The sequence below is a fragment of the Oryx dammah genome, unplaced genomic scaffold (genome assembly GCF_014754425.2).
Source record: "Oryx dammah isolate SB20612 unplaced genomic scaffold, SCBI_Odam_1.1 HiC_scaffold_25, whole genome shotgun sequence".
NCBI lineage: Eukaryota > Metazoa > Chordata > Mammalia > Artiodactyla > Bovidae > Oryx > Oryx dammah.
Window position 1 is genome coordinate 36927562 of NW_024070209.1, and position 12314 is coordinate 36939875.

At 39.4% G+C, this 12314-nt stretch overlaps 1 protein-coding gene across 6 annotated transcripts in view; it reads left to right on the forward strand.

Moving 5' to 3' along the window:
- The window catches only part of EML6 (EMAP like 6), a 286252-nt gene that overhangs the window by 163871 nt on the left and 110067 nt on the right, over positions 1-12314 (forward strand). The window lies entirely within an intron of this gene.

Genomic DNA, 12314 nt, shown 5'->3' on the forward strand with positions numbered 1-12314 from the left:
GAGTCTACTTATATTTGGTAGATAAGTTTATCTGTGTCATATTTTAGATTCCATATATAAGTGATATCACATGGTATTTTTCTCTTTCTGACTTAACCCCGCTTAGTTTGGTGATCTCTAGATCCATCCATGTTGCTGCAAATGGCATTATTTCATTCTTTTTATGGCTGAGGAGTATTCCACTGTGTATATTACCCATCTTCTGCATCCATTCATCTGTTGATGGACATTTAGATTGTTTCCATGTCTTGTTTTTTGTGAATAGTGTTACTATGAACATTGGGGTGCATGTATCTTTTTGAATTGTAGTTTTGTCTGAATGTAAGTCCAGGAGTGGGATTGCAGGATCATATGGTAGTTCTATCTTTAGTTTTTTGAGGAACCTTCATACTGTTTTCCATTATAGTTGTACCAACTTACTTACCCACCAACAATGTAAAAGGGTTTCATTTTTTCCACACACTCTGCAGCATTTGCTGTCTGTAGACTTTTTAGTGATGGCCATTTAGTGTGAAGTGGTACCTCACTGCAGTTTTAATTTGCATTTCTCTAGTAATTAGCAGAACTGGACATCTTTTCATGTGCCTGGTGGCCACCTGTATGTCTTCTTTAGAAAAATGTTTGTTTAGATCTTCCACCCTGTTTTGTTGTTTGTTTTGTCATTGTTGAGTTTTATGACCTGTTTGTATATTTTGGAATTTAAGCCCTTGTTGGTTGCACCATTTGTAAATATTTTCTCCCAGTCTGCAAATTTGTCTTTTCATCTTATTTATGGTTTTCTTTGTTGTGCAAAACTTGTAAGTTTCGTTAGGTCCCATTTGTTTATTTTTGCTTTGGAGAGACTCATAACTGTGACATTTTTGAGAGAGAAATTTGACTCAAAACCCTTTCTGCCCTTGCGTCTTGTTCTTTTGTTTTATTGTTGTCACTTCAATTTTTCTGGCACCTCAGGCTTTGTAGAATGTGACTGAATTAATTATGTAATGATCCTGTCCTCTTCTTCCTTCAAAAGTTTAGGCAAATCCTAGACACAGGTTTTTCTGAGACTCCCTGCCTGTACCCTGAAAATCTGATTTTGGGAAAGTAATCATTAGGGATATGCTGTTGCCTAAAAACCCTTTCACTTGAATGATTTTTAGATTAAACACGGAAAGAGACTGAAAATGTAATCAGAAAGTTTTTTTAGCTAACTGGCAGTTTTAAAGCAGTGAATTTTGGTACAAAACTGAACATAAAGTGCATAGGAGAAACAACCATCACTTCCACTTGACAAGATGACCGTCAGTTTAAAATGCTTGAGGAACAAGATGGCGGAGGAGTAGATGGACGTGGAGTACATCTCTCCCCACGGATACATCAGGAATACACCTTCAGACACAGAACTGCATGCAGAACACCAGCTGAGAGTGGACAGGAGCACCTGATCAGCAGAAAAGAATATATAGACCCATGCAAAACTCGGTAGGAGGAAGGAACTAGGGGAAAAAAATGGGAGCGTTAGTAGGACTGGACCTGCCCTCGGCGGATGGGGGGACTGAAGCAGGGGTCTGATCCCACATCGGGGCAGTTGTCTGAGTCAGAGGAGAAACATTTAAGGCTGAGAGGGAAACAGCCTGAATGGAATGAGAATCAGACAGTCCTTGCCGCAGCCGTACATACCCTAGATGGCACAGTGGCTGGAAGCTGGAGTTTGGGGATTGTGGAGCAATCCCAGGGCAAGGGCTGCTGTTGACTGTGGAGAGACAGATGGAGGGAATGTGAGGAAGGAGAGTGTGGTGGGAAGTGCCTATGGAGGAAAACCGGCAGCCATGAAGCAGGTTGATGCAGTTGAGTCATGAGTGGGCGGGGGGGGATAGCCATCACCATAGCCTCTCTCCTGCCATCACCGTAGCCTCTCCCCAGCCAGAACCCCTGTGACCCAGGCAGCTGCACCACCTCCACACCTGGCCCTCACAGGGGCAAACCCAAGTCCTTCAGGGCAGCCTCAGGAGCAAACCCCAATGAATGACCCATATCCAGAAGTGGAAATAAAACCACAGTTGTAACCCCGGGGCAGTGTGACTAAGGAAGAATACACAAAACCCTCCCACCAGCTATACAAGCTGCAGATTAAATCCACACAATCAACTAGGCAGACTCTGTGTCTGTGGAATATATAAAAGGTCATTGAGAGCCCCTGCAAAAGAAAATGCACTAGTTCTGATAGCTGTAGACATTGGAGACAAGAACACAGAATAGGAGCAGATTAGAATCTGAGCTACCCCCACAGCAGGTCCAGAGATCAACAGTGTTAGAGGGCATCCTAGGCAGATGAAGTGGACTGTGACTCCCAGCAAGGGAAAGGACTCTGACAGCAGTGACTCAGGAAAAACATTCATTATTCTTATGTTTTGACTTGTTCTGTAGATTCTTTTCGATTATTTTTTCTTTTTTCCCACTTCTGTTGTAGTTGATTTTATTGGCACTATGAAATCTAACTAAGCTTTTAAGTTTTTTTTTCTCAGTCACATTTTTTATTGTTGTTATAAACCTCTAGCTGTATATTGGGCTTTTGCAGTTCTGGGGAGTTGTTTTCTTTGTTTGTTTCTCTTTTTTGAATTTTAGTTTTTTAAACCTATTATTATTTTTTCTGTATTTATTCCTTAATTTGCTTTTCCTACTGTTCTTTTCCCCTTGCAGTTAATTTTTAATATATATATAAATCTTCTTTATCTACCTCTATGTCATTTGCATACCTATTTTTCTTTCTTTCTTTTCTTCCTTTCCTTTAGTGTCAACACATTTCATAGTTTTATTTTCATTGCTTTATACCCCAGTTGGCACCTTGCTTTAGTCTTGTTTTCCACTATGTGCTTTAGTTAGTTTTGCTCAGTTCAATTCAGTCACTCAGTTGTGTCTGACCCTTTGTGACCCCATGAGCCGCAGCATGCAAGTCCTCCCTGTCCAGCACAAACTCCCGGAGTTTATCCAAACTCATCTCCATTGAGTCAGTGATGCCATCCAGCTGTCTCATCCTCTGTCATCCCCTTCTCCTTCTGCCCTGTATCTTTCCCAGAATCAGGGTCTTTTCAAATGAGTCAGCTCTTCCCATCAAGTGGCCAAAGTATTGGAGTTTCAGCTTCAACATCAGTCCTTCCAATGAACACCGAGGACTGATCTCCTTCAGAATGGACTGGTTGGATCTCCTTGCAGTCCAAGGGACTCTCAAGAGTCTTCCTCAACACCACAGTTCAAAGCATCAATTCTTTGGCACTCAGGTTTCTTTATAGTCCAACTCTCACATCCATACATGACTACTGGAAAAACCATAGCCTTGACTAGGCGGACCTTTGTTGACAAAGTAATGTCTCTGCTTTTGAATATGCTATCTAGGTTGGTCATAACTTTCCTTCCAAGGAGCAAGCAAGTCTTTTAATTTCATGGCTGCAATCACCATCTGCAGTGATTTTGGAGCCCCCCAAAATAAAGTCAGCCACTGTTTCAACTGTTTCCCCACCTGTTTGCCATGAAGTGATGGGACCAGATGCCATGATCTTAGTTTTCTGAATGTTGAGCTTTAAGCCAACTTTTTCACTCTCCTCTTTCACCTTCATCAAGAGGCTCTTTAGTTCTTCACTTTCTGCCATAAGGGTGGTGTCATCTGCATATCTGAGGTTATTGATATTGCTCCCGGCAGTCTTGATTCCAGCTTTTGCTTCTTCCAGCCCAGCATTTCTCATGATGTACTCTGCATAGAAGTTAAATAAGCAGGGTGACAATATACAGCCTTGACATACTCCTTTTCCTATTTGGAACCAGTCTGTTGTTCCATGTCCAGTTCTAACTGTTGCTTCCTGACCTGCATATAGGTTTCTCAAGAGACAGGTCAGGTGGTCTGGTATTCCCAACTCTTTCAGAATTTTCCACAGTTTATTGTGATCCACACAGTCAAAGGCTTTGGCATAGTCAAGCAGAAATAGATGTTTTTCTGAAACTCTCTTGCTTTTTCAGTGATCCAACGAATGTTGGCAATTTGATCTCTGGTTCCTCTGCCTTTCCTAAAGCCAGCTTGAACATCTGGAGGTTCACAGTTCACGTATTGTTGAATTCTGGCTTGGAGAATTTTAAGCATCACTTTCCTAGCATGTGAGATGAGTGCAACTGTGCGGTAGTTTGAGCATTCTTTTGCATTGGCTTTCTTTGGGATTGGAATGAAAACTGACCTTTTCCAGTCCTGTGGCCACTCCTGAGTTTTCCAAATTTGCAGACATATTGAGTGCAGCACTTTCACAGCATCATCTTTCAGGATTTGTAATAGCTCAACTGGAATTCCATCACCTCCACTAGCTTTGTTTGTAGTGATGCTTCCTAAGGCCCACTTGACTTCACATTCCAGGATGTCTGGCTCTAGGTGAATGATCACACCATCATGATTATCTGGGTCATGAAGATCTTTTTTGTAGAGTTCTTCCATGTATTCTTGCCACCTCTTCTTAATATCTTCTGCTTCTGTTAGGTCCATGCCATTTCTGTCCTTTATTGAGCCCATCTTTGTATGAAATGTTCCCTTGGTATCTCTAACTTTCTTGAAGAGATCTCTAGTCTTTCCCATTCTATTATTTTCCTCTATTTCTTTGCATTGATTGCTGAGAAAGGCTTTCTTACTCTCCTTGCTATTCTTTGGAACTCTGCATCCAAATGGGTGTATCTTTTTTCTTTTCTCTTTTGCTTTTCATTTCTCTTCTTTTCACAGCTATTTGTAAGGCCTCCTCAGACAGCCATTTTGCATTTTTGCATTTCTTTTTCTTGGGGATGGTCTTGATCCCTATCTCCTGTACAATGTCACAGACCTCTTCCATAGTTCATCAGGCACTCTGTCTATCAGATCTAGTCCCTTAAATCTATTTCTCACTTCCACTGTATAATCATAAGGGATTTGATTTAGGTCATACCTGAATGGTCTAGTGGTTTTCTGCACTTTCTTCAATTTAAGTCTGAATTTGGCAATAAGGAGTTCATGATCTGAGCCACAGTTAGCTCCTGGCTATGTTTTGCTGACTGTATAGAGCCTCTCCATCTTTGGCTGCAAAGAATATAATCAGTCTGATTTCACTGTTGGCCATCTGGTGATATCCATATATAGAGTATTCTCTTGTGTTGTTGGAAGAGAGTGTTTGCTATGATCAGTGCATTCTCTTGGCAAAACTCTATTAGCCTTTGCCCTGCTTCATTCTGTACTCCAAGGCCAAATTTGTTTGTTACTCCAGGTGTTTCATGACATCCTACTTTTGCATTCCAGTCCCCTATAATGAAAAGGACATCTTTTGGGGGTGTTTGTTCTAAAAGATCTTGTAGGTCTCCATAGAACTGTTCAACTTCAGCTTCTTCACCAGTACTGGTCAGGAAATAGACTTGGATTACCATGATATTGAATGGTTTGCCTTGGAAATGAGAGATCATTCTGTTGTTTTTGAGACTGCATCCAAGTACTGCCATTTTGGACTCTTCGGTTGACCATGATAGCTACTCCATGTCTTCTACGGGATTCCTGCCCACAGTGGTAGATATAATGGTCGTCTGAGTTAAATTCACCTATTCCAGTCCATTTTAGTTTGCTGATTCCTAGAATGTCGACATTTACTTTTGCCATCTCCTGTTTGACCACTTCCAATTTGCCTTGATTCATGGACCTGACATTCTAGGTTCCTATGCAATATTGCTCTTCACAGCATCGGACTTTGCTTGTATCACCAGTCACATCCACAAGTGGGTGTTGTTTTTGCTTTAGCTCCATCCCTTCATTCTTTCTGGAGATATTTCTCCATTGATCTCCACTATCATATTGGGCATCTACCGACATAGGGAGTTCATCTTTCTCTGTCCTGTCTTTTTGCCTTTTCATACTGTTCATGGGGTTCTCAAGGCAAGAATACTGAAGTGGTTTGCCATTCCCTTCTCCAGTCGACCACATTCTGTGAGACCTCTCCACCATGACCCATCCATTTTGGGTGGCCCTACATGGCATGGCTTAGTTTCACTGAGTTAGACAAGGCTGTGGACCATGTGATCAGATTGGCTAGTTTTCTGTGATTGTGGTTTCAGTCTGTCTGCCTTCTGATGCCCTCTCTCACCGCATACCTTCTTACTTGGGTTTCTCTTACCTTGAACATGGGGTATCTCTTCACGGCTGCTCCAGCAATGTGCAGCCATTGCTCCTTACCTTGGATGTTGGGTATCTCCTCTTGGCTCCCACTCCTGACCTTGGATGTGGGGCATCTCCTCTCGGCCACCACTCCTGACCTTGGGCATGGGGTAACTCCTCTTGGCTACTCCTGTGCTGCACAGCCGCCACTCCTGCCTAGTTTTGATCTGGTAGATATAATTTGCCAGGTCAATCTATTGTACTTTATTTTTGTTGGACTGTTTTGATTTTGCTTATGGCTATATATGTATATGTGTATATTCAGTCACACTTTTTATTGTTGTTATAAACCTCTGCCTCTATGTTGGGCCTTTGCAGTTCTGTGGAGTTTCCTTTTTATTTTCCTTGTCTATTTATTCTTCTTTCTTTTTTCTTTTCTCTATTTTATAATTTTAATTTTTAATTTTCTTAAACCTATTATATTTTTTCTACATTTATTCCTTTGTTTGCCTTTCCTACTGTTCTTTTTCCCTTGCAGTTAATCTTCAATGTATGTAAATCTTCATCTATCTCTATTTAACTTTGCATATCTTTTCTTTCTTTCCTTTCCTCTCAACATATATGTTCGTTTTGTTTTCATTACTTTATTCCCCACTTGGCACCTTGCTTTAGTTTTATTTTCTGGTTTGTGCTTTAGTTAGTTTTGTTCTTAAGTGGTAAATATAATTTTTGATTTCCTTTGTTTGCTAGGTCAATTTATTTACTTTATTTTTGTTGGACTGTTTTGACTTTGCTCATGGGTGTATATGTATATGTGTATATCTATTATTTTAATTATCATTTCCCTGATTTTGTAACTGCCATTTGTCTGGGGTTCGTCTTTGGTTTCTTGTTCTTGGGTTTTTGTTTTAATCTCACTTAATGCCATAACAAACTATTTGTGGAATCTTGGTTCCTGACCAGAGGTCAAGCCCTGAGCCTTTGGAGTGGGAGCACTGACTCCAAGCCTGTAGACTACCAGAGAACTAAGTCTAGGGGGTATCAAATAGTGAGAACTCACACAAAGGAAACCACTATAATACAAGACCCAGCATCACCCAACCACCAGTAACACCCTGTGCAGGACCCCTCATCTAAAGAAACAAAACAAAAACACAAACCCAATCATCAGCAGACAGGATTACCACCTCACTCAGCCTTGCCCTTCAGAGGAAAAACAAACAAACAAAAACTTAGCACAAATCTCACCCTATAAGAAGCTTAGACAAACCACTGGACCAACCTTAGAGGGAAGAAACCAAAAGGAAGAAAGAATAAAGGAGACCTCAAATCCAATAAGTTAAAAAAATAATAATGAAAAGGCAGAGGAATGCTACACAAATGAAGGAAAAACTAGAAACACAGAAGTCCAAATAAATGAAGAGGAAATAGGCAACCTACCTGAAAAAGAATTCAGAATAATGATAGCAAAGATGATCAAAAACCTTGAAAGCAAAATGGAGAAAATGCAAGAATCAATTAACAAAGACCTAGAAGAATTAAAGAATAAACATGCAGAGACAACACAATTACTGAAATGAAAAATATTCTAGAGGGAATCAGTAGTAAAATATCTGAAGCAGAAGAGGAATCAGTGAGCTGGAAGATAAAATGGTGGAAACAACTTGTGAAAAGCAGAATAAAGTAAAAAGAATGAAAAGAACTGAGGACAGTTTCAGAGACCTCTGGGACAATATCAAACACACCAACATTCGAATTATAGGGGTCCCAGAAGAAGAAGAGAAGAAGAAAGGGTATGAGAAAATACAAAGTCAACCCCAAACAATTAAGAAAATGGCAATAGGGACATATATATCAATAATTACTTTAAATGTAAATGGATTAAATGCTCCACCCAAAAGACACAGACTGGCTGAATGGATAGGAAAACAAAATCCATATATATGCTGTGTACAAGAAACCCACTTCAGACCTCAAGACACATGTAGACTGAAAGTGAGAGCATGGAAAAATATATTCCATGCAAATGGGAAGCAAAAGAAAGCTGGAGTAGCAATCCTCATATCAGACAAAATAGACCTTAAAATAGAGACGATTATAAGAGATAAGGAAGGACACTACATAATGATCAAGGGATCAATCCAAGAGGAAGACATAACAATTGTAAATATCTATGCACCCAACATAGGAGCACCTCAATACATAAGGCAAACACTAACAGACATAAAAGGAAAAATCGACAGTAACACAATAATAGTAGGAGACTTTAACACCCCATTCACACCAATGGACAGATCATCAAAACAGAAAATTAATAGGGAAACACAAGTCTTAAATGATACATTAGGTGAGATGGATCTCATTGGTATCTTCAGGACATTCCATCCAAATGCGGAAGAATACACCTTCTTCTCAAGTGCACATGGAACATTCTCCAGGATAGACCATATCTTGGGTCACAAATCAAACCTCTGTAAATTTAAGAAAATTGAGATCATATCAAGCATCTTCTCCGACCACAATGCTATGAGACTAGATATCAATTACAAGAAAAAAACTGTAAGAAACAAAAACACATGGATATTAAACATGTTTCTAAATAACCAACAGGTTCCTGAAGAAATCAAAAGGGAAATAAAAAAATTTCTAGAAACAAATGACAATGAAAACACAGCAACTCACAACCTATGGGATGCAGCAAAAGCTGCCCTAAGAGAGAAGTTTATAGCAATACAGTCCTACCTCAAGAAACAAGAAAAACACCAAATTAGATAGCCTAACTTTACATCTAAAATAACTGGAAAAAGAAAAACAAACAAACAAAAAAAAACCAGAATTAGTAGAAGGAAAGAAATCATAAAGATCTGAGCAGAAATAAATGAAAAATAAATGAAAGAAACAATAGTCAATATTAAAATTTAAAGCTGGTTCTTTGAGAAGATAAAACCAACGAACATTTAGCCAGACTCATCAAGAAAAAAAGAAGAATCAAACCAATAAAATTAGAAATGAAAAAGGAGAGGTTATAACAGACAATGCAGAAATACAAAGGATTATAAGAGACTTTTGTGAACAACTATATGTCAATAGAATGGATAACCTGGAAGAAATGGACAGATTCTTAGAAAAGCTCAATCTTCCAAGACTGAACCAGGAAGAAATAGAAATTATGAACAACCCAATTACAAGCACTGAAACTGAAGCTGGGATCAAAAATCTCCCAAAAAGCAAAAGCCGAGGATAAGATGGCTTCACAGGAGAATTCTATCAAACATTTAGAGAAGAGCTAATGCCTATCCTTCTGCTACTGCTACTGCTAAAGTCACTTCAGTCGTGTCCGACTCTGTGCGACCCCATAGACAGCAGCCCACCAGGCTCCCCCGTCCCTGGGATTCTCCAGGCAAGAACACTAGAGTGGGTTGCCATTTCCTTCTCCAATGCATGCAAGTGAAAAGTGAAAGTAAAGTCGCTCAGTGTGTCTGACCCTCAGCGACCCCATGGACTGCAGCCTTCCAGGCTCCTCGGTCCATGGGATCTTCCAGGCAAGAGTACTGGAGTGGGGTGCCATTGCCTTCTCCACTATCCTTCTAAAACTCAAAAAAATTGCAGAGGAAGGATCACTTCCAAACTCATTCTATAAGGCCACCATCACCCTGATACCAAAATCAGACAGACAACACACAAAAAACAAACCTACAGGCCAATATCACTGATGAACATATATGTAAAAATTCTCAACAAAATTTTAGCAAACAGAATTCAGCAACACATCAAAAAGCTCATACACCATGATCAAGTTGGGTTTATCCCAGGAATGCAAGGATTCTTCAATATACACAAATCAATCAATGTGATACACCATATTAACAAATTGAAAGATAAAAACCATATGATCATCTCAGTAGATGCAGAAACAGCCTTTGACAAAATTCAGCACCCATTTATGATTAAAACTCTTCAAAAAATGGGCGTAGAAGGAACCTACTTACACAGTAAGGGCCATATACAAACGTTCTCAATGGTGAAAAACTGAAAACATCTCCCTTAAGATCAGGAACAAGACAAGGGTGTCCAATTTCCCCACTGTTATTCAACATAGTTCTGGAAGTCCTAGCAATCAGAGAAGAAAAAGAAATAAAGGGAATCCCAATCAGAAAAGAAGAAGTAAAGCTCTGACTGTTTGCAGATGACATGATACTGTACATAGAAAACCCTAAAGATAGTATCAGAACATTACTAGAGCTAATCAGTGAATTTAGAAAAGTTGCAGGATACAAAATCAATACACAGAAATTACTTGCATTTCTATATACTAACAGTGAAAAACCAGAAGAGGAAATTAAGGGATCAATCCCATTCACCATTGCAACAAAAAGAATTAAATATCTAGGAATAAACTTACCTAAGGAGACAAAAGGACTGTACAAAGAAAATTATAAGACACTAACAAAAGAAATCAAAGATGACATAAACAGATGGAGAGAAATTATTCCATGTTCCTGGGTAGGAAGAATCAATACTGTGAAAATAACTATACTACCAAATGCAATCTATGGATTCAGTGCAATCCCTATCAAATTACCAATGGCATTTTTCACAGAACTAGAACAAAAAATTTCACAATTCATATGGAAACACAAAAGACCCTGAATAGCCAAAGCAGTCTTAAGAAGGAAGAATGGAGCTGGAGGAATCAACCTTCCTGGCTTCAGATTATACTACAAAGCTACAGTCATCAAGACAGTATGGCACTGGAACAAAAACAGAAGTACAGACCAATGGAACAAGATAGAAAGCCCAGAAATAAACCCATGCACCTATGAGTACCTTATTTTTGACAAAGGAGGCAGGAATATACAATGGGGCAAAGACAGCCTCTTCAATAAATGGTGCTGGGAAAACTGGACAGCTGCATGTAAAAGAATGAAATTAGAACACTTCCTAACACCATACACAAAAATAAAATGGATTAAAGACCTAAATATAAGACCAGAAACTATAAAACTCTTAGAGGAAAACATAGGCAGAACACTCGATGACATAATTCAAAGCAAGACCCTCTGTGACCCACCTCCTAGAGTAAGGAAAATAAAAACAAAAGTAAACAAGTGGGACCTGATTAAACTTAAGAGCTTTTGCACAGAAAATGAAACTATAAGCAAGGTGAAAAGACAACCCTTGGAATGGGAGAAAATAATAGGAAGTGAAACAACTGACAAAGGATTAATTTCCAAAATATACAAGCAGCTCATACAACTCAATACCAGAAAAACAAATAACCCAATCAAAAAGTGGAAAAAGACCTAAACAGGCAGTTCTCCAAAAAGAAGGCATAAAGATGGCTAACAGACACATGACAAGATGCTCAATATCACTCATTATTAGAGAAATGCAAATCAAAACCACAATGAGATATCACCTCACACTGGTCAGAATGGCCCTCATCAAAAAGTCTATAAACAATAAATGCTGGAGAGGGTGTGGAGAAAGGGGAGTGCTCTTGCACTGTTGGTGGGAATGTAAGTTAATACAGCCACTATGGAAGACAGTATGGAGATTCCTTAAAAAACTGGGAATAAAACCACCATATGACCCAGCAATCCCACTCCTAAGCATATACCCTGAGCAAACCAGGGTTGAAAAAGACACATGTATCCCACTGTTCATTGCAGCACTATTTACAATAGCTAGAACATGGAAGCAACCTAGATGTCCATCGACAGATGAATGGATAAAGAAGTTTTGGTACATATACACAATGGAATATTACTCAGCCATAAAAGAACACATTCAAGTCAGTTCTGATGAGATGAACCTAGAACCTATTACACAGAGTGAAGTGAGTCAGAAAGAGAAAGGTAAATATCGTATTCTAACGCCCATACATGGAATCTAGAAAAACGGTTCTGAAGAGTTTATTCACAGGGCAGCAATGGATAAACAGACATGGAGAATAGACTTACGGACATGGGGAAAGGGGAGGAGAGGGTGAGATGTATGGAAAGAGTAACATGGAAACTTACATTACCATATATAAAATAGATAGGCAACAGGAATGTGCTGTATGGCTCAGGAAACTCCAACAGGGGCTCTGTATCAACCTAGAGGGGTGAGAGTGGAGGGGGGATGGGAAGGAGGTTCAAAAGTGAAGGGACCTATGGCTGATTCATGTTGAGGTTTGACAGAAAACAAC